We start from the raw sequence: 27,247 nt of genomic DNA, 5'->3' as shown, positions 1-27,247 counted from the left end.
CTTTATCACATAGTCGCTGGAAAAAATATAAAACAATATATACAATCAGAATGTTTCATATACAAATATACAAGATATTTACAAAATATAAGAGAGCCAGTCTATCCAGGTTGATATGGGTGCAGATATGAAGATGCATCTAGGCTGGCAACATCCAAGAAAAAGACACTGGGTATCAGTAGTACAGGAATAGGTATAAAGCGTAAATGATTAAATCCAAATTAAATAAAATAAACATGGAGCATACCCTTTAAGGTCACCGAAAGGTTATTGGCACCGTTTATTGGGATATCTCAAATTGCTGATATATATCCTAGAGGTGAAAGGAGAGGGGGAAGAATAGTTAAGAAGGTAGCCTAAATATCACTGGCCAAGTGTAACATTGAGAACAAGGACTTAGATGTAGTTTATGGTGGTGCGTCTCTCAATGATTTAATATGGCGTGACCATGGGTGGAGGAAGGAAAAAAGAAGAAGAACCAAAAGGAGAAAAAAGGGGAAGAATATGCATATGTATATATATATGTACCAGTTTAGTGGATGATCCAGGAGGGGTTTGCAGCAAGCCAAAGGAGCGCTGTCCTGACTGTGGTGCTTGAGCTATAGTGGGCAAAGTTGTCAGGGTAAGTGGCATGTGATGGCGATGGAGTCGATTATTGGGTGAGCACTGAATGTGTGCAACAGTACTTACAAGAAATAGGAGGCGCAGTAGTCTTGCTGGAGCCACAGCGTGCTCGTGTAGTATACGCGTACTGCACTTGGAGGAGGAACAGGAACGGCCAGCCAGAGGAGCGCTGTCCTGACCGTGAACACTGAGCTGTAGTAAGTGGAGTAGGTGAGGGTGAGAATGTGGCATGTACTGCCGCTTGTGTTTCAAAGGGTAGTAAAGGCGTACTTACTAGGATTGGTGGCGCAGTGGTCCTGCGGGCACAACGGCGTGCTGGTGCAGCGTGTGTGTTCTGCACCAGAGGAGGGATCCCTTTAATCCAGTGCCGTCCGGTCATGTGACCGGAAGTGAATGCGGCGCTATTGCGCCTGCGCCGGATCATAGCACAGGTGTCTATGGAGACCCGTGCCTGCACGTGTGGTGTAACACCGCTCTCTGTCATGATGTAAAGCGTCATGGCGGTTTGCGGAGGGGGTATATAGCGCGCACGCGCTGGACTGTGCTAGCCAGGAATGTCTGCGCCTGCGTGGGTGACTGAGTCACTAAAGTGCTATATAAAAAAAGGAGCAGGGCACTAGTAGATGGAGATAAAAGTGGGATATCCTTCTAGGGAGACTGCTAGTAATGTATACATAGTCATGGTAATAATACATAGTATTGTGGTAACAGTATATAGCTTAGTCGGCGGTTCATATACATGGAATGCGGATAGTATATATAGTAATTCACGGTCAGTACAATGAGGATGGTACCATATTCAATAGATAATTGAACAAACAAACAAAAATAAGTAAATAAGTAAATGAATTGGTAAACAATTGAAAATATAATAATACTAATCGGCATTTGTAGGAGTCCAAACAAAAGAAAATGGAAAATAAAAGAAAATAAATGGAAAAAAAAGGGGGGGTTTAAAGGAAAAAGAGAAAAGAAAAAAGGAAAAAAGGAAAAAAAAGGGAAAAAAAAGGGGGGGATATAGGTTGGTCTTACCGCCCCAGAAGAAGGATGAAGAAACTGAGACATACGATTTTTCAAACGGTTTTTCAATGGGTCTAGGGAAAGAAATATATCAGATTAGCCAGTCTATTTCTCGATTTAACCCTCTGGGGTGTAGGGTATCTAAGGTGTATATCCAATACGTTTCCCTTTGTTTTAATAAGCGGATGTGGTTACCACCTCTCTTTGGTCTTGGCACTTTTTCAATGATCTGGTATCTTAATTGAGATATGTTGTGTTTAGCCTCTTTAAAATGTGCTGGTAGGGGTAGCCATGTCTTACCACATCGAATAGTGGACTTATGTCCAGAAATACGGTCGCGTATGGCCTGGGTGGTCTCTCCCACGTAGAGCAATCCACATGGGCATTTTATTATGTATACCACAAAGTTTGTTTCGCATGTGAAGAAATCTTTGATAGGATATGATTTGCCAGTTCGGGGGTGTACGACTTCATTGCCTTTAATGATATTTGAACAACTCATACAGTTCAGGCACGGAAAGGTGCCAGTTCTGCGAAGCCCTGTGAGGGTACGTGTGGATGTTCTGCTGTTCTGGCCTATGTCAGCCCTGACCACTCTGTCTTTAATATTTTGAGGTCTTCTGAGACACATTAAAGGTGGGTTTCTGAATATGGTGATGTTGGGATACGCTTTCGTGAGGAGAGGCCAATGTTTATGAATCAGATTGTGGACCTTGTTCATGGATGGATGATGGTCATGCACAAAAGGTAACCTAGGTGGTTTCGTGGTGGAAGGGTTGGTTACCGTATCATCGAGGGCCCTGGACATTTCCGTGGCTAGTAGTGTAGATGGATAATTCCTAGATTTGAATTTATCTGACATTTCCTGTAATCTGGATTTTCTAGTGGCACTATCGGATACAATTCTCGTAACCCTTTTGAATTGCGACCGTGGAAGACTATCCCTTGTGGATTTGGGGTGGCAACTGTCATAACGAAGAAGATTATTACAGTCAGTGGGCTTGGTGTAAATGTCGGTGGTTAATTTGCCCTGGGGGTCCTTCTGCACCCTTGTGTCTAGAAAGGTAATAGTCTCTGAATTATGAGAAAGTGTGAATTTGAGTTCTTCCCTGACGCTATTGAGGGTATTAAAGAAGGTGGATAGGCTACTGAGGTCTCCCAGCCAGATACAAAAAATGTCATCGATATAGCGGAGCCACACGATGGCATGCTGCTGAAATAATGGATTGGCGTAGATATGGTCACGCTCGAATCTGTCCATGTATAGATTAGCGTAGGCGGGGGCGACATTTGAGCCCATGGCGGTCCCGCACGTCTGGACAAAAAAATCGTCCTCAAAACGGAAGAAATTTTCTCTCAATACTAAGTTGAGAAGGTCGAGACACAATTCACGTGACCTTATGTCAGTGTTTGCTTCCTCCAGAGTTTGTAAAACTGCTTGTATACCCTTGTCGTGAGAAATAGATGTGTACAGACTGTTCACATCGAGAGTACAGAGGATGCTGGTTGATGGGACTGTGTCAAGAGTACAGATCTTATTCAAAAAATCTCCTGTGTCCAAGATGAAGGATTTGGTATTGTGAGTGTATGGTGTTAGTATTTTTTCGAGGAATATTGATAGTGGATTCAGAATGGAGTCCGTTGAGGCAACAATAGGACGACCAGGTGGGTTATGTAAGTCTTTGTGAATCTTAGGTAGGGTATATAGCACTGGGGTGACTGGGTGTTGGTTAATCAGGAAAGTTTTTGTTTTGTTATCAATCGTTTTGTTTTCTAGATGTTTATTAAGGATATTGTCAATTTTTCTACGTATGGCAAATGTAGGGTCGGTTTGGACTTTTCTATAGGTTTTGGTGTCAGCTAATTGTCTCCTGATTTCACCCACATATTGGCTTTTATTCATGACTACGAGGGCCCCACCCTTGTCTGCTGCCTTGATGATAATATTAGTATTGTCTTGTAAGGACTTCAATGTTTGTTTTTCTAGTGCCGATAGGTTATGACGAATGGGAAGTAGGCCCAACCGTTGGGTGTGGATGGTTTGTTTGATGTCCCTATCAACCAGGTCAACAAATGTCTCAACGGCATGATTGGATCTGGGGGGCATGAAGTTACTTGGACTCCTTAGACCCAAGGAGCTAATTGTGATGGGCGGACTTGGTTCACTATCAGGGATGGAACCTAGGGAGTTGGGTACGTTTGGTGAGGTGTTTTCAAAGTGTACCTTTAATCTAATGTTGCGGTAGAATTGCTGGAGATCTTTCTCCAGTTGGAAGGCATTCCATTTAGGTGTTGGACAAAAGGAGAGACCGAGATTAAGAACTTTCAGCTCTAGGGGAGAAAGAGAATAGTCAGAAATGTTTACAACTATGTTTGGACTCCTACCTGAGAGCGAAGGACCATCTGTCGATTCTCGTCTCCTCCTCCTCGACCGCCTCGTTGGTGCGTGTTTTGGCCTAAAAAAGCCGTTCTGGAGGGGGGAGCTCTGCCAGTGTCGCTCCCGGATCCTGGAGATGAACCCCCGGCAGGAGAGGAGCCCCCTGAAGCTGTATATCTTCCCTGTTGGTAACGGGGTCTCTGGCGATAGCGACTCTGGGCTGTGTCCTCCCATCGGTACACTCTATTGTTGAGGTAATCTTCCGTGTCGCGTTGAAATTTAGACCTCTTTCTGTCTTCTAAGGTCTTCTGATGTGTTACGAGTGCTGAATCGATCTTACTTTTCAGGGTATTGAAGTCCGTAGTGCTCAAGGTTGAAGTAAGTTGTGTTTCGATTGTGGAGATTTTCTCTTCCGTTTCTTTAATAGCTTCTTGAAGATATTCGATTGTAAGTAGAATAATATCGAACGAGCACTTGTTCAAAATTTTCTGAAAAGTAGCACAATATTTGTTATTGTCAGAAAACAGAGTCGGTCGTAGATTACACCTTAGTCCACGAGGTATCTTGCCCTGTCTATGGTACTCTCCCAGTGTCGCACAATGCAAATCGTATGCTATCAGTCTCTTTCTTTCTTTTTCCCAGTCTTTCGTCTTGATGTCCCTGCTAGGGATGTGGAGAAAATCTGTGCCAGATCTAATTCTGGATAGGATTGTAGAGCCTAGTGCATCATCGTACATATAGGTTTCAGACGACATGGATAATTAGGTCGGTGCTGATAACCAAGAAAACAGTCCAATTATAGCATAGATGGTTAGCACTCGACCATGTAGAGAAAAGGTGCTAGTGAAAAGGAACCAAAGATTCCGTAAGTCCAAAATAGATATAGAATCACTGCACTCAATAGATAAGTATGCTTTCAAGTGAATAAATTTTATTTACGGTGGTGGATGAAGCGACAGTATTTTTGACGTTTCGGCCGAACTCCGGCCTTTATCACATAGTCGCTGGAAAAAATATAAAACAATATATACAATCAGAATGTTTCATATACAAATATACAAGATATTTACAAAATATAAGAGAGCCAGTCTATCCAGGTTGATATGGGTGCAGATATGAAGATGCATCTAGGCTGGCAACATCCAAGAAAAAGACACTGGGTATCAGTAGTACAGGAATAGGTATAAAGCGTAAATGATTAAATCCAAATTAAATAAAATAAACATGGAGCATACCCTTTAAGGTCACCGAAAGGTTATTGGCACCGTTTATTGGGATATCTCAAATTGCTGATATATATCCTAGAGGTGAAAGGAGAGGGGGAAGAATAGTTAAGAAGGTAGCCTAAATATCACTGGCCAAGTGTAACATTGAGAACAAGGACTTAGATGTAGTTTATGGTGGTGCGTCTCTCAATGATTTAATATGGCGTGACCATGGGTGGAGGAAGGAAAAAAGAAGAAGAACCAAAAGGAGAAAAAAGGGGAAGAATATGCATATGTATATATATATGTACCAGTTTAGTGGATGATCCAGGAGGGGTTTGCAGCAAGCCAAAGGAGCGCTGTCCTGACTGTGGTGCTTGAGCTATAGTGGGCAAAGTTGTCAGGGTAAGTGGCATGTGATGGCGATGGAGTCGATTATTGGGTGAGCACTGAATGTGTGCAACAGTACTTACAAGAAATAGGAGGCGCAGTAGTCTTGCTGGAGCCACAGCGTGCTCGTGTAGTATACGCGTACTGCACTTGGAGGAGGAACAGGAACGGCCAGCCAGAGGAGCGCTGTCCTGACCGTGAACACTGAGCTGTAGTAAGTGGAGTAGGTGAGGGTGAGAATGTGGCATGTACTGCCGCTTGTGTTTCAAAGGGTAGTAAAGGCGTACTTACTAGGATTGGTGGCGCAGTGGTCCTGCGGGCACAACGGCGTGCTGGTGCAGCGTGTGTGTTCTGCACCAGAGGAGGGATCCCTTTAATCCAGTGCCGTCCGGTCATGTGACCGGAAGTGAATGCGGCGCTATTGCGCCTGCGCCGGATCATAGCACAGGTGTCTATGGAGACCCGTGCCTGCACGTGTGGTGTAACACCGCTCTCTGTCATGATGTAAAGCGTCATGGCGGTTTGCGGAGGGGGTATATAGCGCGCACGCGCTGGACTGTGCTAGCCAGGAATGTCTGCGCCTGCGTGGGTGACTGAGTCACTAAAGTGCTATATAAAAAAAGGAGCAGGGCACTAGTAGATGGAGATAAAAGTGGGATATCCTTCTAGGGAGACTGCTAGTAATGTATACATAGTCATGGTAATAATACATAGTATTGTGGTAACAGTATATAGCTTAGTCGGCGGTTCATATACATGGAATGCGGATCTTTTGTTTGGACTCCTACAAATGCCGATTAGTATTATTATATTTTCAATTGTTTACCAATTCATTTACTTATTTACTTATTTTTGTTTGTTTGTTCAATTATCTATTGAATATGGTACCATCCTCATTGTACTGACCGTGAATTACTATATATACTATCCGCATTCCATGTATATGAACCGCCGACTAAGCTATATACTGTTACCACAATACTATGTATTATTACCATGACTATGTATACATTACTAGCAGTCTCCCTAGAAGGATATCCCACTTTTATCTCCATCTACTAGTGCCCTGCTCCTTTTTTTTTATATAGCACTTTAGTGACTCAGTCACCCACGCAGGCGCAGACATTCCTGGCTAGCACAGTCCAGCGCGTGCGCGCTATATACCCCCTCCGCAAACCGCCATGACGCTTTACATCATGACAGAGAGCGGTGTTACACCACACGTGCAGGCACGGGTCTCCATAGACACCTGTGCTATGATCCGGCGCAGGCGCAATAGCGCCGCATTCACTTCCGGTCACATGACCGGACGGCACTGGATTAAAGGGATCCCTCCTCTGGTGCAGAACACACACGCTGCACCAGCACGCCGTTGTGCCCGCAGGACCACTGCGCCACCAATCCTAGTAAGTACGCCTTTACTACCCTTTGAAACACAAGCGGCAGTACATGCCACATTCTCACCCTCACCTACTCCACTTACTACAGCTCAGTGTTCACGGTCAGGACAGCGCTCCTCTGGCTGGCCGTTCCTGTTCCTCCTCCAAGTGCAGTACGCGTATACTACACGAGCACGCTGTGGCTCCAGCAAGACTACTGCGCCTCCTATTTCTTGTAAGTACTGTTGCACACATTCAGTGCTCACCCAATAATCGACTCCATCGCCATCACATGCCACTTACCCTGACAACTTTGCCCACTATAGCTCAAGCACCACAGTCAGGACAGCGCTCCTTTGGCTTGCTGCAAACCCCTCCTGGATCATCCACTAAACTGGTACATATATATATACATATGCATATTCTTCCCCTTTTTTCTCCTTTTGGTTCTTCTTCTTTTTTCCTTCCTCCACCCATGGTCACGCCATATTAAATCATTGAGAGACGCACCACCATAAACTACATCTAAGTCCTTGTTCTCAATGTTACACTTGGCCAGTGATATTTAGGCTACCTTCTTAACTATTCTTCCCCCTCTCCTTTCACCTCTAGGATATATATCAGCAATTTGAGATATCCCAATAAACGGTGCCAATAACCTTTCGGTGACCTTAAAGGGTATGCTCCATGTTTATTTTATTTAATTTGGATTTAATCATTTACGCTTTATACCTATTCCTGTACTACTGATACCCAGTGTCTTTTTCTTGGATGTTGCCAGCCTAGATGCATCTTCATATCTGCACCCATATCAACCTGGATAGACTGGCTCTCTTATATTTTGTAAATATCTTGTATATTTGTATATGAAACATTCTGATTGTATATATTGTTTTATATTTTTTCCAGCGACTATGTGATAAAGGCCGGAGTTCGGCCGAAACGTCAAAAATACTGTCGCTTCATCCACCACCGTAAATAAAATTTATTCACTTGAAAGCATACTTATCTATTGAGTGCAGTGATTCTATATCTATTTTGGACTTACGGAATCTTTGGTTCCTTTTCACTAGCACCTTTTCTCTACATGGTCGAGTGCTAACCATCTATGCTATAATTCAAAGATAGAACGACATCAATTATGCCAAATGACAAACACATGTGCTCTGCATCTGATAATCTCAGCTCTGCTTCATGGGTAATATTTTCTGTTCTTTTTATGGTTTTATTCAAATGAAGCTGTTAGGATGTGACAAATATCCTTTTACATGTAGTCAAATCCTGACTCCAATTCATAATGTTCCCCAGCACCAGGCAGCACGTATCGGTCCAGGAGTGGATACTTTACGTCATTTTCACAACGTTCCTCATCCTGGTGTTCTAAAAAGCTTTATTGTTTTGTGCTGGAATGAATTATATTATATTAAAGCATTTTATTTGAGTGGTTTGAATACAATGAAAAGTGATCTGATTGGGCTTGTGAGGCTTATTAGGCTGCTTTCACACATCAGTTTTTTGCCGTCAGTCACAATCACAGATTGTGAAAAACTGAGGCCACGGATCCGTTTTTTCACCGGATCTGACTAGCTGATCCAGCTAATTGGATCCTAAAAATATCGGAGCGTGCTCAGTTAAAAAAAAAAAAATCGGAATCCGTCGCCGTATTCCGTCATTTGATGGATCCGGCGCCATAGGCTTCCATTCTAGCAAATGACGGATGGCGACGGATCTTTAAAATAATGGACACCCACCAGTGACTTAAACAGAAAACTGTGGTCCCCATAGTATACAATAGGCCTCCTAATGTAGCAGCTTGTCACCTAGGACAGAAGGGCCAGGTGCTGGTTTCCCCTTACTCTTTTTATGGCTCTTCAGCCATTCTCACCACCCTTTGTTTGTGACAGTGCCGCTCCCCTGCTAGGTTCCCATGAGCGTGTATATATTCCATTTTTGTCATCCATATACAATCCATCTATTTACAGTTTGTTTCAGAATTGTAATGTATCTGTAATAATCCATTCTGTATGACATCCATTTGTTTATTTTTTTTGCGCACCCATAGATTTGAACGGGTGAGTCTCATGATTTACAGAAGAAACTAGTGCATGTTGCAATTTGTTTTCACCCGTAGAAGAAAAAAACGCTCATCTGCACTTTTTCATTGAGTAACGTTGGTCCGAGTGCTGTCCGTTTTTTTCACGGACAGCCCTCGCACTGAAAATACAGTTGTGTGAACGATCCCTAATAGAGTCCTGCATACATGCGATACACAGGTTCTATCACTTAATAGCCAGACCAGAAATAACCCAGGTTGTACCCTCTTGTTAAACGCCCACTAATACGATTGTATAATTCGGATGAGTGTTCTCTGATGTTTTATCGGATACCAGTGTTATACTATGGGGCATTGCAGATCTACTATTTTTTTCTCATACCGATTTGGCATATCGCAGCATGCTGCAAGTGTATCCGATAATCAGACTAGGTGCATGTAAAACATCGGACTGCACTCTGATGTCATCCAAGTGCAGTCAGATTTGCGTGGACACAGACTATGGAGAAATGAAGTATTCCACACCTGTGCTGCAAATCAGATCCCAAAAAACTGATATCGGCTCAATCTCTGATCAGAGTTAGAGCCGAGTGTCATTAGCAAAATTGACTCGATTCTCTTGGAAGACAAAATCATCGAGCCCTAAAGGCTCCATAACAAGGTTTGCCTCTTGGGTACATAAACCCTTGACCCCCTACTGATTAAATAGTGGTGTGCAAATAGGCTTATTTTAGGGGGCATGTAGCAGGAAGGAAACCCCTGCTTTCAACTTTACCCTAAAGATCTGTCATAACAAAGAGATTTTCCAAACTAGAAACCCTTTGTAAATGTAAGATGTGACGTAACGACAATAAGCATCCATATTTATACTACACACTGGTATTCTCCTATGACCGGCACATTACCACTCTACATTCTTCCCCTCGCTGGCAGGATTAGATGTTTTATGGTCCAAGTCTACTGTCATTGTTTTATTGTGTTGACTTAGTGACTGCAGCAGGAAATCTGCTCCTGAAATCACTGCTGGTGGAGATAACCAATAACCATAATAACCATTGAGACTGGTGAAATCACTAGATCTCCATTGCTGTCATGCCCATGAGTGGGGTTTACCTGTGAGGATGCCCTCCTTGTCTCTGCTCCAAGGATTTGCCTCTGTTTAACCCTTTAACAGGTGGGGCTTTCCAGTGCGACCCGTGGTATTGCTGGTGCGGAAGGTGCCTCTGGATTATTGCTGATTTTCTTTACTAGACGTGTTGTTTTCAGAACCCTTGTGTGACCTTCACTTACTGCATTGTAAAGTTTTAAGGCCGCTTTAAGTGCTTACTAAAAACAAACCGTAAACTTATTTTGTGCCCCATGTAATGCTCACGATGAAATGTAATCTGAGAATGCAGTCATTAGGGGTCTTTATTAGACATGGGCTGGGTTGTACTGTAGTTTTCTGCTGTGGGATTCATTTCATGTGATGGGATGTTTATTATTTTATGTCTACATATATAATACCAGGAATATTAAGTGTAACAATAATATTTACATTAATCTTTACCATTGTAGTAAACATTTTGAATGGATTTTTAAATATTTCCCTTGTCTAATACATAATCCTATACGTAATAGGCGTGCAATGCAAGACACGCAGGGTTTTAGTGAACAGGTAGTGCAGGTGTATATCTTCAGGCTTCATGCGTGTAGTGTGCACACAGGCTGTACAGGGGGACAAGGAGGTCTTTTGAGTGTAAATGCATGTGGTGCATTTATGCATTGCAGTAATATGTAGATATTCTTCTGTAGAAGCTGTGCCTCTTAGGCTACTTTCACACTTGCGTTTTTTGCAATCCGTCGTTTTGGGAAAAAAACGGATCCTGCAAATGTGCTCGCAGGATGCGTTTTTCCCCATAGATTTGTATTAGCGACGGATCGTGACGGATGGCCACACGTCGCGTCCGTCGTGCAACGGATCCGTCGTGTTTTGGCGGACCGTCGGCACAAAAAAACGTTCAAGTGAACGTTTTTTTTGTCTGTCGCTTCTGCCATTTTCTACCGCGCATGCGCAGCCGAAACTCCGCCCCCCCATCCCCGGACTTTAGACTGGGTAGCGGATGCGTTGAAAAACTGCATCCGCTGCCCACGTCGTGCATAAATTTCACAACGTGCGTTGATACGTCGGCCCGACGCATAGCGACTGACCCGTACCAACGCTAGTGTGAAAGTAGCCTAAGGCTATGTGCGCATGTTGAGTATTTGCTTGCAGAGATTTCTGTAAGGATTCTGCATCTCCTGGCAGGAAAATCGCTGCGGCAAAAACACGCTTTTTTTGTATGGTTTTTTTGTATGCGTTTTTTCATGCGTTTTTGTACAGCAATGAAGGCTTTTTTCAGCCAAATAAAGATATATTTTTTAAAGTTTTGTGATGTCATTTCTTGGTTCAACACCACTTTTTCATACTGATGCAGTAATAGCAGTGTATTTGGGATTAGGGCTTGGTGTCAGCAGCTGTCATGGACACCTAGTTCTAGGCTTAGTAATGTAAAGGTGTCAGCCCGACACCCTCATTACTAAGCCGATAAATAAACACACACACACACACACACACACACACACACACACACACACACACACACACACACACACACACACACACACACACTGTAACCAGCCTATGTAGAAGCGTTAACAGAACAAAAGTATATAGGCTGTAACCAGACAGCAACTGTCAATTTTAAAGAAAAGAAGAAGTAAATTGCATGGGCTCCCACGTAATTTTAATAACCAGCAGAGGGAAAGCTGATGTTAATGTTCTGAGAAGGAGCCAATAACCATAAAGGTTCCCAGGCTATTAATATCAGCTCACAGCTGTTTGCTTAGCCTTTACTGGCTAGTTTACAGGGGGACCCAGAATAAAGTTGACACAGGGTCCACCTATAAAGTCTAACCAGGAAAGGCTAGGCAGACAGTTGCAGGCTGATATTAATAGCCTAGGAAGGGCCATGGATATAAGCCCCTCCCAGACTAAAAACCATCATCTCTCAGCCACCCCAGAAAATCTGGTGCTTAGCCTCACTCTTCCAACTTGCATATTTGTGGGCTTGATGTCACCTTTGTATTGTTGGGTGACCTCAAGCCCACAGGTTAGTAATGGAGAGGCATCCATAAGACACCTATCCATTAGTAACCCCATACTGATATTGTATAAAAACACAAACACCCAGAATAACGTCCTTTATTTGAAATAATGACACAGACTCCTTTAATAATCTTAATTAAACCATTCTTACTGCGCCTAATCCACCAAAGCCGATTTCTCCTGCAACAAAAATAAAATAATAAACCACAATATTCCTCGCCTGTCCGTCGAAAAGATAATCCATAATGTCCCACGACATCCTGATAACTTTGAGAGCAGTCGCATCAGTGATGTTATTGCTCTGAGTTGCTGCTCTCAAAGAAAGCCGGCGATACACTGACAGGAGGTAATAGTTGCCGCAGTGTATCACTGAGCTGCCGTGAGAGTTCACTGGAGTTCATCAGCTGATCAGCTCCGGTAATCTCACTTAGGCTACGTTCACATTTGCGGTGTGCGCCGCAGCGTCGCCGCAGCGTCGCCGCATGCGTCATGCGCCCCTATATTTAACATGGGGGCGCATGGACATGCGTCGCACTTGCGTTTTGCGCCGCATGCGTCCCTGCGGCGCCCGCGTCTGGGCGCAGAGGACGCAGCAAGTTGCATTTTTGCTGCGTCAAAAATCAATGAAAAAAAGGACGCATGCGGCGCAAAACACAGTGTTGTGCATGCGTTTTGCTGCGTTTTTGTTTGTGTTGTGCGTTGCGGCGCCGACGCTGCGGCGCACAACGCAAATGTGAACGTAGCCTTACGGCACTGATGCGTGAGAACTTTCTCATGCAGCAGTGGTGCCGCATGAGAAGCTGATCAGCTGATTAACTCCAATGAACTTTCTCACAGCAGCTCCGTGATACACTGCGGCAATGATTACCTCCAGTCAGTGTATCACCGGCGGCCGGGTAGAGCAGTCACATCTCCCGATGTGACTGTTCTATACATGAGATCGCCGTGGGACACTCTGGATTACGTGGGATTTGGATGTTTCGCCCTCAGCAGTTCACCCCCTGGTATATTTACTTCACCTATGGGAAGTTATACCATCCAGCTGCCATATCATCTCCCTAGAGGACCCCTTTAAGCAGCGTTGGTCCTTACTGACCAAATACCACAGGTGGCATCACGAACACAAAATTTTTTCACCAAACCCTTAAAGGACTTTTCCCTTTTATTTGAGTGCCCAGGGCCACGGACCGGGTCACAGCCACAGTGACGTCCCCTTCAAGTACCGGAACCGGTACAGAGTACCCCACTGCCCTGGCGGGCGACTCAACTTGGCGTCACGAACAGGATGTAACCGGGGGCTAACTGCTGGGGGCAAAGCGTCCTATAACCGGAATACGTGGCCTATGGCGGACAGATGAGTATATGTTGGTTTATTATTTTTACATTATTTCTCGGAGATGAGGGTGTCGGGGATTTGGTGTGAGTTGAGTGTTTTTTTTTTTTTATTTGAATATGTATGTAATTTTACTTTTTTTTTTAAACTGTGAGCACATGCGCCGACAGATGAGACTAAGATGAAAAAGTAGACGTGTGCACAGCCGTAAAGAGGTGCCAGAGTAGGTTCCCACACCATAATATATATCAAAAACTCGGTACTCATCTTAACGTAAGACAGGTGAATTAATGGTGTCCACAAAATAACAAATATTTCGGTCCTACATCCGGACCTTCATCAGTCACTACCGGGTCAAAAAATAAAATAAATAATATAACAAATAAACAAAGTGCATATATGCATGAAATAACAAAAGTATATACAATGTAAAACAATGGTCAAATGAAAAAACCTACAATGTGTTCCAAATTATTATGCAAATAATATTTCCTCATATTTTCTCTAAATTAGCTATCTGAATTGCAGTCATTGTTATTTTCCAGTCATCTACTATTCTCGTATAATTGCAATGTTTTGGAACAAACTGCCTATGAAAACAGTATCTTTTTAAAAAAAATAAACACTCAAAATGCATGTTCCAAATTATTATGCACAGCAGAGTTTTCAACCTTTTTTTTTTTTTTTTTTGGGGAACAAAAAAAATGGTCAATTGTGAAGTCATAAGCATTATCAGCTTATTACAAAATGAAATCAAACAGTTTTCAAGTGAAAACTTTATTCTAGGTGATGTTACATTTGCACATAGGACCCCTTGTTCGAAAGAAGCTTCTGAACTCTCTCGTCCATTGAATTTGTCAGTTTTTGGATGGTTTCTGCTTCAATTGTTTTGCATGTGGACAGAATACACTCCCAGAGCTGTTGCTTATGCTTCTTTCACACTTCAGTTGTTTGGCGTCAGTCAGCTCCGACATCGTGACGGATCGACGGATCCGTCACAATTGTTGGAAAAACGGTTCCGACGGAGCCGTTTTTCTGACGGATCAGTTATACTGATCCGTCACAAAAACAGATCCGTTGGAGCCGTTGCGACCGTTTTTACATCCGTTGGAACCGTTTTTTGACGGATCCGGTTTTTTAAAAGGGAGGATCTAAATGTGATTGGCTACTGGAAACTACTGGAAAACTATATATACTGTGTATTTACATCACATCTTTGAAAGGTTGTACAGGAAGTGGCAAAGATAGAAGGGGTGCTGGCAAACATAGCGAAGATATGTGCGGATTTTACTTTTGAGGCAAATCGGTTGGCAGTCATCGTTCGGGACAAGGAGGAGGAAAGACGAAAAACCAAAGAGAAAAGGTCTACTGACAAGTTATGCACACCAATGATAATACATGAGATTATAAAAATACAAAACTGATTTTATTGAACAATCCAAAACATCACAAACGATTAAAACATAATTAAAAAATACACACCATCCATAATACACAGGGATAGAGATCAAATAACAATGAATAATATAGCCTCTCCCACACAAAATACTCCAAACCCAAAACTAATGGCTCATGGGGAAATAAGAATGCATAGGGAAACGGGTAATCATACGATGCAATTGGCAGACACACACCAACAGGCTGTGTAAGGCATATAAAACGTGACCCAAAGTGATATATGCAAAATAAGCCAAAAAGGGGAAGGGAGGGGGGGAGAAAGCAAAGGGTTAAAAATAACCCATGAATAAAAAATGCAAATAGACCTCACAGCTATGTACGGAGGAAACCCTCCATAGAAATACCACCTGGTATCCTAGGGCGATGCCTACGCGTATCGCCTGACAAGCAGGCTTCGTCAGGGAAGATCCCTGACTTTGGGTCACGTTTTATATGCCTTACACAGCCTGTTGGTGTGTGTCTGCCAATTGCATCGTATGATTACCCGTTTCCCTATGCATTCTTATTTCCCCATGAGCCATTAGTTTTGGGTTTGGAGTATTTTGTGTTGGAGAGGCTATATTATTCATTGTTATTTGATCTCATCCCTGTGTATTATGGATGGTGTGTATTTTTTAATTATGTTTTAATCATTTGTGATGTTTTGGATTGTTCAATAAAATCAGTTTTGTATTTTTATAATCTCATGTATTATCATTGGTGTGCATAACTTGTCAGTAGACCTTTTCTCTTTGGTTTCTTGTTACTGCTACTACTGTCTTTGCACCCATTATCTTCTTTATTACTAGATGGCGGTGCACCCAATACCTTGCTTATTTTGATAAGGAGGAGGAAAGACTGCGCATCCTGCAGCAGCAGCGGAAGGGAAGGCTGTGGATCCATCCCATCACAGCCCAACGCATGACCCGTGGTGTTTATTCCACACTTTACATTGAACTGAGGGAAAACCCTCAGAAGTTCTTCAACTATGTGAGGATGAAAGCCGAAAATTTTGAAATTTTATTGGGCCATGTGGAAGACTCTATACGGAGACGAGACACCCAGATGCGCTTCTCCATATCACCAGCAGAGCGTCTCATGGTGACTATTCGGTAAGTTTTTTTTTTTTTAATTTTTTTTTAAATGATTCTCATTCATCAGACTTATAACTGCAATGTTGTTTTTTGAAGTTTTTATTAATTATTGTGTTTTTCTTTTGTTAACAGATTCCTTGCTACTGGAAAGTCGTTCTCATCCCTACATTTTCAGTTTAGGCTTGGGATATCCACCATCTCAGGGATCATCAGAGATACCTGCCGGGCATTGTGGGAGTGCTTACAAGCGGAATACATTCCAGAGCCATCACAGGAGAGGTGGCTGGAGATTGCCCATAATTTTGAACAGATATGCCAGTTCCCAAATTGTGTCGGAGCAGTCGATGGGAAGCATATAAGGATCGTCAAACCTTCTGGCTCTGGGTCAGAATTTTACAACTATAAGAAGTACTTCTCAATTGTATTGATGGCCATAGCCAACGCACACTGCAAGTTCATCGCTGTGGATATCGGTGCGTATGGACGCGCAAATGACTCACAGATTTTTAAAACTTCACCAATGGGGCGTCGGTTGTATGGAGAGACATTTGACTTTCCGCCCCCTAGACCTCTCCCTGGAACCACCGGTCCACCGTTACCATTTGTTTGCATTGGAGATGATGCCTTCCAGCTTTCCCCACATTTGCTTAAACCCTTTGGAAGTAGTGGACTGACCCAGAGGAAGAAAATTTTTAATTACCGCTTAACCAGAGCACGAAGAGTAGTGGAATGTGCTTTTGGCATCCTAACTGCTAAATGGAGAATACTACTAACTGCAATTAAACTGCAGACTGAAACTGTTGATGATGTGGTGAAGGCTTGCGTGGTACTTCACAATTTTGTTTTATCAAAAGAACATGTTTCCCTGGAGGATAATGTGTCAGAAAGCACCTTGCGGGATTACCACAACACAACTTTTCGCAGTCCAGTAGCAGTTTCCAGAATGCGGGACAAGTTTGCAGACTACTTCATGTCTCCTCCAGGATCAGTTGACTGGCAGTATGAAATGGTGTAAAAATTTTTTTTTCAATTTTCACACTTGTAAAAATACCATTTTTTGTTTAACCTTGCAGTATTGTATGTTTTGAACCGGTACCCTTTACACATTTTCTACTGTTACTATTACCATAACCTTGGTGGTTTTAATACAGTTTTTTTTTTTAAAAAGAGACAATAAAATTGTTTTTAAACCACAAAAAGTTTTATTTATGTACAAGTTTTTAAAGGTTCTCATAATTTGGGGTGGAGATAGTAGCGGAGGGGCTGACAGGGCGGGCCACGTCGATAGGGGGGGACACGACATCACGGGGAGGAACAGAAGTGGAATGGGTGGTGAAAACATGAGGTTGGGCAGGGAGTTGAGGTACAGATGTGGTTTGTGGGAGGTATGGTGAAGGTGTTGGTGGGATTGGGAACGGTGAAGTTAAAGGGGAAGAATGGAAAGGGGAAGAATGGAAAGGGGAAGGTAGGAACTGGGAAATACTGAGGGGGGAAGGAAGGTATGGCGAAGGAGTAGAAGTAGGATGGACGGGAGGAGGATGGACGGGAGGAGGATGGACGGGAGGAGGATGGACGGGAGGAGGATGGACGGCGACTTGAGAGGGGAAAGGTGTTGAAACATGAAGGGTGGGTGGAGGTGCTTGGGACATCGCCTGCACTAGAGCAGTGTGGCAGCCTTGCATCACATGCATCTGCAGGTCAGGACTTAGATTTTCCATGTGCCTGAGGACTGACTGACAAAAACAGTGTCTTGGTGACTGGTTTGCATCTGATTGCATCCTATCCAGACGACTGCTGAGTTCCAATATGTTTTTGTTAAGCATATTGTACCCAGCAGATGTTTGCTCACCCAAAAGCTTGATGGCATTCTGGAAGGCTGCATTCAGATGCAAAAACTCCGGCGCATAGCTCCTTTCCTGACCTCTCTGGCGCTGCCGTCCTGACCCCAAAGGTGGTCTAGATGTTGCGGCAGTGTCAGAGGGGTGGGGTAAAGGGAACTCTAACTCATCACCTGCAGCTTCAAGTGACGAAGTCCGCCCTGCTGCTCCATCGCTGGTGGATGGGGCCGAGGGATCAAAACAAAAGGGAAGGTGCAGATACAGAGGGGTCGACGTGGTCCCCGGTGGCGGACCTCTGAGAGATCGCTCCAGAGGGGTGCAACTCTGATGCAGGCTCCCGAGTGCTGCAGACAGTACTGTAAAAGAAGAAAAAAAAAAATTAGTATCTTGATATTACAATTGCCCTTGCTGCCAAAAAAAATTGAAGGTTACACATTTTAACAGTTTGACTGAAAACATGTGGTGTTGAATATTTACCTTCTGCTCAGCAGCGTCGACCGGAGGAACGACAGGGCTCTGTAATATTTGTACCTGCTCCTGCGTCCTCTAGATCCACTCGGGGCCTGCATCTCCTTGTTAAATTCCTTCCTGAAGCGATCCCTGAGTGACCGCCACCGCACGATAACCCTGTTACCTGGAAAGAGAAAGCAAAAATTGGTTACTATACAACACATTAAATCATGCTAACACAAGTTAATGAAGTGTGAATACTTACGCGCTAGATCCTGGGCCCCAGCTTCGAGTTCCTCCCAGTTATCAATAACAGCACTGCACACTTCCTCCCATAGCCGTCGGGTGACGAACTGGTCAGCATGGCGGCGGTCTCCCATGTTCCATAACGGCTCCTGACTTTGGACCGCTTGGATGAGGGTATCCACATCAATGCCCTCAATGCCCTCCTCTTCCTCATCCTGTTCGGGAGCATGCTGTGAAGCAACAAAAAAAAAGAATAAAAAGGGAAATATTATACCACATAAATTTTACAGTATGCTAAACACCAAACCAAAAAAGGAACTTACTCTTCGGTGACCGCCGCGATTAGCATTCCGACAGCTATGGGAGGTGCTCTGAGGAACTCTACGTCGAGCCCCGGATTGTGAAGACTAATAAAAAAAAATAAAAAATAAAAAATTATGTGCTTGGATGGAGGCATATCTACTGTGTGTGGGCTGTGCTGAATGTTTGTGTTGGGTGTAGTGTGTTTTATGTGAGGATCTGTATCTGCAAAACTTACACTATGCGCTCCCGCTCCTCTCATTTCTCCACCCTGCCCGTCTCCTTCTGGAAGCCCCTCTGCTGCATCTTCCTGTGTAAACAGAATAAATACATATAGGGTTCAAAAACATATTACCAGAGATGTACCAAAAAAAATTTATGAAGAAAAAAAAAAAAAAACCTCAGGTGGCTGACGATGTGAGGGGGGGCTCTCAGAAGAAGACATTATGGTATCCGTTTTCTGCCTGCGTCTGTCTTGGTCCCTAGTCTTTTGGTCCCTAGAATCTGCAAGTATAAAGAGAGTTCTAAGCTACTATACAAAAGGATAGACGCTGCTTTTCCGGACTTTAGACTTACATCTGTTTTCAAAGCTTTGGGGGGCCTGCCTGCGTTTGTCTTGGTCCCTTGGTCACTAGTCACTTGGTACCTAGAATCTGCAAGTATAAAGAGAGTTCTAAGCTACTATACTATGAATTGCTATGCCAAATTACATTTCCCCCCTAAAAAATTTTTTAACCACACCTAAAAAATAAAAATGTTAACTTGATATGCTTGATGTACAAGCTGCAAAACCCTCCACCTCCTTATTCCCCCCAAAATTCCATGAAAGCAACACCAAAACTACTTCAATCTTGATATGCGCTATGCGCATGTTGGTAAACCTACCCCACCCCCTCCTCCAGACACAGTTTCAACCTTATAAAAAAATTAATGAAAATTATGGTTACCCTAGTTACTATTTTCTATAACCAGATAACATTTTGTATACCAAAGGTTTGCATTCTGCATTTATATATATATAGAACCTCAAACACCTTTATTGAATGTAGACCAGTTATAAATTTATCTTGAAATCATACTACGGACAGTTTTGTGTAATTTTTATTACAATTTTTTTTTTTTTTTCTTTTTTTTGGTTGGAAAGTAGGAGCTACACTGCTCTTTATTTGAAATAGCAGTACAGTATGTTAATGTATGAAAAAAAAAAAAAAAGGCAGAACACATCACACAGCATTTATACACACACACACACACACACACACCCCCACACACACACGTCACAGCACAGCCATTAAAAATACCAGCACAGTATGAAAAATAAAAAAAACATGCAAGGCGGGCGGGCGGTCGGGCACACACATCACACGGCATTTATACACACACACACACACACACACATGTCACAGCACAGCCATTAAAAATACCAGCACAGTATGAAAAATAAAAAACATGCAAGGCGGGCACACACACACGCTGGATGGCAGTACTCACATAGCAGTCTCTGGCAGGGTCTTGATGGCTGCAAGCAGGGTATGTCTTGCTGGCAGGATCTGTCTCTCTTGCTAGCAGGTATGTCTTGCTGGCAGGATCTGTCTCGCTGGCACGGTCTGTCTCGCTGGCACGGTCTGTCTCGCTGGCACGGTCTGTCTCGCTGGCACGGTCTGTCTCGCTGGCAGGGTCTGTGTTCTCTCTTGATGACACATTGAAAAATGAGGCCCACCTGTCCTGTTTATATAGTTTTGGGGTTGTCTGGGAAAAGTATCTACTTTTTGGAGCATGCTCAGTTGAAAAAAAACGGATTGGGGCAACGGATCCGCCAAATGACGGATCGCGACGGATCCGTCGCCCATAGGCGCCCATTCTATGAAATGGTGGACGCGACGGATCCGTCGCGAACCGCCAATTAGGCGTAGAAAAAAAACGTTACAAAGTCCGTCAATGTCTAGACAACATCCGCCAAATTTCGACGGATCCGTCGCATGGCGGATGAAACGGACGACCATCCGCCACAATCCGTCGCTAATGCAAGTCTATGGGGAAAATAACAGATCCGTCACAAAAAATGACGGATCCGTTATTTGATGAAAATGGCAGTTTTAGACTGACGCCAAACAACTGAAGTGTGAAAGAGGCCTTAGATGTGAACTTCCTCCCGCCATCATAGACACTCCTTTTGATGATGCTCCAGAGGTTCTCAATGGGGTTGAGGTCAGGGGAAGATGGTGGCCACACCATAAGTTTGTCCTCTTTTATGCCCATAGCAGCCAGAGATGCAGATGTGTTTTTTGCAGCATGAGACGGTGCATTATCATGCATGAAAATGATCTTGCTGCGGAAAGCACGGTTCTTCCTCTTGAACCATGGCAGGAAGTGTTGTTTTAGAAACTCCACATAGATTATGGAGTTCATCTCTACGAGTTCATCTCTACCCCTTCAGGGATCATAAAAGGGCCGACAATCTCTCTCCCCATGATTCCAGCCCAAAACATTACTCCACCTCCTCCTTGTTGGCGCCTTAGCCGTGTTTTCATGGGGTGTCCATCAACCAGCCATCCTCCACTCCATCCATCTGGACCATCGAGCGTTGCACGGCACTCATCGGTGAACAAAACAGTTTGGAAGTCAGTCTTCATGTATCGTTTGGCCCACTGGAGCCATTTCTGCTTGTGTGCAGTGGATAGAGGTGGTCGACAGGATGGCTTACGCACAGCTGCAAACCTCTGAAGGACCCTGCATCTTGTTGTTCTGGGGACGTTGGAGGCACCAGCAGCTTCAAAAACTTGTCTGCTGCTATGACAAGGTATTTTTGCAGCTGCTCTTTTAACCTTATGCAATTGCCTGTTGGAAAGAGTCCTCAATTTTTCCTTATCAGCACGCACACGTGTGTGCTGGGAATCGGCTACATACTTCTTGATTGTGCGATGATCACGATGAAGTGCCTTGGCAATGTTGATTGTAGTCATGCCTTGACCTAAATACTCCACAATTTGTTGCTTCTCAGCAGCCGACACATCCTTTTTCTTTCCCATTTTGGCAAAAAATGTAGACTGCTTAATAATGTGGAACAGCCTTCTTAAGTAGTCTTGCCTTTATTTGGACACACCTGCCAAACTAATTTGCACAGGTATCTGCAATTGCTTTCAGTGATATAAAGAGCCCTGACACACATCACCATCAATGAGTTTAAATGACTAACAAAAAAATTCTAACCTTATCACTCATAACTCTTTGTGCATAATAATTTGGAACACAATGTAAAGTATAATAGAAAATAGCTGACTATAACAAGAATTCTAGACCACAGCATAAGTAAGGAAAGTATGGAGCCTAGGAAAGTGGCAATGGACGTACCAGTTGATAAATGTGAGGGAGCGAGTGGACCCACAGAATTGCTGATTGTGTTATGAGATCTGTCGGTAAAAATAGAGAAATGGAGCAAAAGTGGCGGTGGAGGTAGTGGGAAAAGAAAAAAAAAAGTTGGCATGAGAAGTTGAAACCTACCACACTTGTGTGTGAGCGCTGCCTGTATGTGGGCAGTATAGCCCCAAATGAAGTGATATACCTGGTGACAAATACAGGTGATTACTAAAAATCAAGTGGCAGTGGAGTGCCAGAGTGGAAAAGAGGAGCGCATATAACTAACCTTAAAATATCAGGACATAAGTGCCAAGCCTGTGTGGGACGCGGAATCCACCACTAGTCCATGCGGTCAGGCAGTGTGATGGACAGGGCTAGAAATAAGGAAGGGGCGGGAATGGGAACGGCCGAGAGCCAATGAGTGGCAGGGCGTGTAACCAGGAGTGGGGAAAAAAAAAACAAAGGGAAAAAAAAGTGAAAGAATAGGGGGGCATGGGAAGTTGAAACCTACCATACTTGTGTGTGAGCGCTACCTGGATGTGGCCGGAATGGGAACGGGCGAGAGCCAGTGAGTGGCAGGGGCATGTAACTGTAAGTAATCTAGCCGGAAAAGGATGGCCGTTGGTGTCAGTATAGGATAGTGCGTTCCAGGAGAAAATATGTGCATTCCACTGTGTCTTGTGAATCGGCTATAAGTGGTATAGCGTGTCTCCAGGTAAACGGAGATGCAGTGGTAACGGCAAGGTGTCCAACAGAGTGGATGAAGTGCTTCCAAAATTAATATAAGCGACTCTGGAAGAAAAAGAGAACACAGTTACCATCATAAAACGTTATTACATACATGGATGTGTTTGGTAAAAATTGCTAGTTACAATTCCATTAAATACCACAGTTTAAATTGGCAAAAGCAACACAGTCACTGGGGTAGCAAAGGGCTCATATGTATGATGGTAAGATGCAAATGCATAAGCATGAGGCCACAAATAATTGTCACATAAAAGATAGGAGACCATAGTCCCGATTCAGACCCTTAGGTGATAGGGTGGCCAAGGTGTGAATCCAGAAAGCCTCACGCCACTTTAATTGTCGTATGCGGTCGCCACCCCTCCTAGGCTGTGGTACCTGTTCCAAGATCTGGAACTTGAGTTAGGCTATGGTATGTCCAGTGGTGATAAAGTGGTGGGGGATGGGAAGTATTGTATTCTTACACCGAATTGTAGACTTGTGTTTAGAAATACGATCCTTTACACATTGGGTTGTTTCCCCCAGATACAATAGACCGCACAGGCACTTAATGACATAAACGGCAAAAGAGGTGTCACATGGGAAGTATCCCCGAATCTTATAAGTCTTACCCATGTGGGGATGATGGATTACCTCCCCTTTCTGTACACTGCTGCATTGTGTGCAGTTTAGACAGGGGAAGGTGCCAACCTTAGGCCGTTTTAAGAATCGTGAGCTGGTAGGTTTAGTGGTACCTAGATCAGCCCTGATCAGGGAGTTCCTGAAATTGGGTGCACGTCTGAAACAGGGTAGAAATGGTTTTGCAAATTCAGTAATTTCAGGGTGTGCCGTGTGAAGAAGAGACCAATGTTGACGGATGGATTTGTGAAGAATGTAAGTGAAGGGGTGGTAAGAGTGTACAAAGGCAATTCTGCCCCCAGTGTTTTGGTTTCTGTGGGTACCGGGCATTCTGGAATGATCTAGAACATCTTGTGGGTAACCTCTTTCTCTGAATTTCGAGTACATTTGCCCCAAACGGACCTCCTGAGTTGCTTGGTCAGAAACAATCTTTCTGACGCAATGGAACTGGGATTTTGGGATGGATAGTTTCATGGCAGTAGGATGAAAGCTAGTAAAATGGAGAAGGCTGTTTCGGTCCGTGACATAGAGGTCAGTGGGGGCAGAATTGGCTTTTGCCAATTTAAACTGTGGTACTTAATGGAATTGTAACTAGCAATTTTTACCAAAACATCCATGTATGTAAATAACGTTTTATTATGATGGTAACTGTGTTCTCTTTTTCTTCCAGAGTCGGCCACGCAGTATATAACACAGCCACGCAGTAGATAACAGTGGCCACGCAGTAGATAACAGTGGCCGCGCAGTAGATAACAGTGGCCGCGCAGTAGATAACAGTGGCCGCGCAGTAGATAACAGTGGCCGCGCAGTAGATAACAGTGGCCGCGCAGTAGATAACAGTGGCCGCGCAGTAGATAACAGTGGCCGCGCAGTAGAGAACAGTGGCCACGCAGTAGAGAACAGTGGCCACGTAGTATATAGCAGCCATGCAGTATATACTGTAACACAGCCCACGTAATATATAACACTGCCCACGTAGTATATAGCAGCCACACAGTATATAACACAGCCCACGCAGTATATAGCAGTGTGGGCACCTTATCCCTGTTAAAAAAAAAAAAATTACAATAAAAAATAGTAATATACTCGCCCTCCGGCATCCAGCGAAGCTGTCCCGATGCGCGCGCGGCTGCCGCCAGCTTCCGTTCCCAGAGATGCATTGCGAAATTACCCAGATGACTTAGCGTTTTTTTTTATTATTTTTAACATTAGATTTTTTTTACTATTGATGCTGCATAGGCATGATCACACAGGGTTAATAGCGTTAATGAAGTGCGTTACACCGCGGCATAACGCGGTCCGTTAACACTGCCATTAACACAGTGTGAGCGCTGACTGGAGGGGAGTGTGGAGCGGGCGCCTGGTACTGACTTAACGGAAGTAGGGAGGGACTAACTCTTGGCCACGCCGTCAATCAGCGACGAGGGATTTCCGTGACAGGCAGGCAAACAGACGGAAGTACCTCTTAGGAAATTATATATATATATATATATATATATATATATATATATATATATATATATATATATATATATATATATATATATATATATATATATATATTTATTTTATTTTTTTTTTTGACCCGGTAGTGACTGATGAAGGTCCGGATGTAGGACCGAAACGTTTGTTATTTTGTGGACACCATTAAATCACCTGTCTTACGTTAAGTTGAGTGCAGAGTTTTTGCTATATAGACAGATGAGACTAAGTCTCCCATCAGTGGCACCTGCTGTCACTGTTTTCAGTGACAGCAGACGTAACCCGATGGGAGCAGTATTCTCATCAGCCCATGCCTGCTGACCTGCGGTAAGCTTTTTACCACAGGTCACTGCTGGGGGTCACAGTCACAGCTGCGTGGTCACGCTGACATCTGACAGCATGATTCAGCAGCGCTCTGACCGACTGTAACGGCGGTAGGGTTACCGTGGGTGACAGTCACAGCTCCAGGGTCAAGCTGACATCATGATCCCACAGCGCTCTGACCGACAGTACCGGCAGTAGTGTTACCGCGAGTGACAGTCACAGCTGTGGGGCCACGCTGACATCTGACAGCATGATCCCGCAGCACTCTGACCGACATTCTTACCAGCGGTAGTGTTACCACCGATAAGAACTACCGCTCCAGTGTTTCCCATGCTGTCACACAGATGACGGCGTGGGAAACACAATAAGAAGATGGTAAAATGCAAAACATAACCTCAGCATATACCTAGCAAATCTGCAAACATTTTTATACCTGCATTTTTGTTGCGGATTTGGCTGACTCCGTTGAAGTCAATGGGTCAAAAATGCTGCAGAAACGCAAAAATAATTCACATGTTGCAGAAAAAAACGCACTGCAAATACGCACTAAAACTTAAGGATCATGTGCACAACACTTCAGGATTGTCATTGAATTAGCTTGCATAAGGATTCCATAGTGTTTTTGGACCATTTCCGTGTGGAAAAAAACGCATCAAAAATGCACTGTGTGCACATAGCCTAAGGGAAAATACATAGGTAAGGCAGCATTTAATAGAGCAGGACTACATTTTTTTTTTTCTTTCAGATTCATGCAACATTCAACAGCAAAACACTCTGTATGAAGTTGAAGGCATAGGAAGGTACAGTATGGGCCTATTGACTTGTTTGCAGGGCTGTAGCCAGGCTTTCCTTCATGCAGTCCCCTAAGGCTAAGTTCACACTGGGCGTTTTTGCTGCTTTTTTTTCTGCAGCAAAACCTGAGTGTTGGCAGGAAAGAAGCTGTGGCAAAACGCAGGGTTAACTAACCTTCTATACAAATACCCTGGGACAACTATGGCAACCCCCTAGGTACCTTTGTTACCCCCTTTGCCACATCTACACCTTTGCTTCAATGGATGTAATATTAACAAGAGTTGTCCAGAGAAAACAATTTATTGCCTATGTACCAGGTACCGGAGGGTATCCCACCAGTGGAGCCCACTCAGATCAGCAGATCTCCATTACAAAATGTGGGGGCAAGATGCCTGACCACTGCTTCTCTATGGGGCTGTTAGAAAAAGCCAAGTGTGTCAATCATGAACCCACTAATCATCACTATCCTGTGGATAGACGATAACTTCATATGATGTAAGCTGACCGTACATATTAGACCCCCTTCAATTCACAGGAGCGTTTAAATGGGTAGAGTGTTCCTTTTGGCCTCTATGAGAGTCGCTGCCAGAATCATCTGGCAGTGATTTATCTCCCTGCTGAAAAAGGACTGTGTGACCAGATTATTATTATTATTATTATTTATTGTTATAGCGCCATTTATTCCATGGCGCTTTACATGTGAGGAGGGGTGTACATAATAAAAACAAGTACAATAATCTTGAACAATACAAGTCATGACTGGTACAGTAGGATAGAGGACCCTGCCCGTGAAGGCTCACAATCTACAAGGGATGGGTGAGGATACAGTAGTAGTACAACTACCTTATCCTTATGCTCCCCAACATAATCAGGATAGTCATGAGACCCCCATATACGGTAGATGGTATCTGTGGCTTAAAATCTGTGGGTTCAGGAACTTTGATCTGATGTGTATTGGGGCACTTACTGACTTTTAGGGTATGTGCACACGTTCCGGTTTCGCGATAAAACCCCTATAAAAACGCATTAAAAACTCAGACATATGCATCCTATCATT

At 43.7% G+C, this 27,247-nt stretch overlaps 1 protein-coding gene across 5 annotated transcripts in view; it reads left to right on the top strand.

The window, feature by feature from the left end:
* The window catches only part of AFF2 (ALF transcription elongation factor 2), a 706,159-nt gene that overhangs the window by 2,158 nt on the left and 676,754 nt on the right, over nucleotides 1-27,247 (top strand). The gene's annotated exons all lie outside the window — the stretch shown is intronic.

The sequence above is a fragment of the Ranitomeya variabilis genome, chromosome 2, assembly GCF_051348905.1.
Source record: "Ranitomeya variabilis isolate aRanVar5 chromosome 2, aRanVar5.hap1, whole genome shotgun sequence".
NCBI classification, from domain to species: Eukaryota; Metazoa; Chordata; class Amphibia; order Anura; family Dendrobatidae; genus Ranitomeya; species Ranitomeya variabilis.
This window is presented reverse-complemented; position numbering and strand designations above follow the sequence as displayed.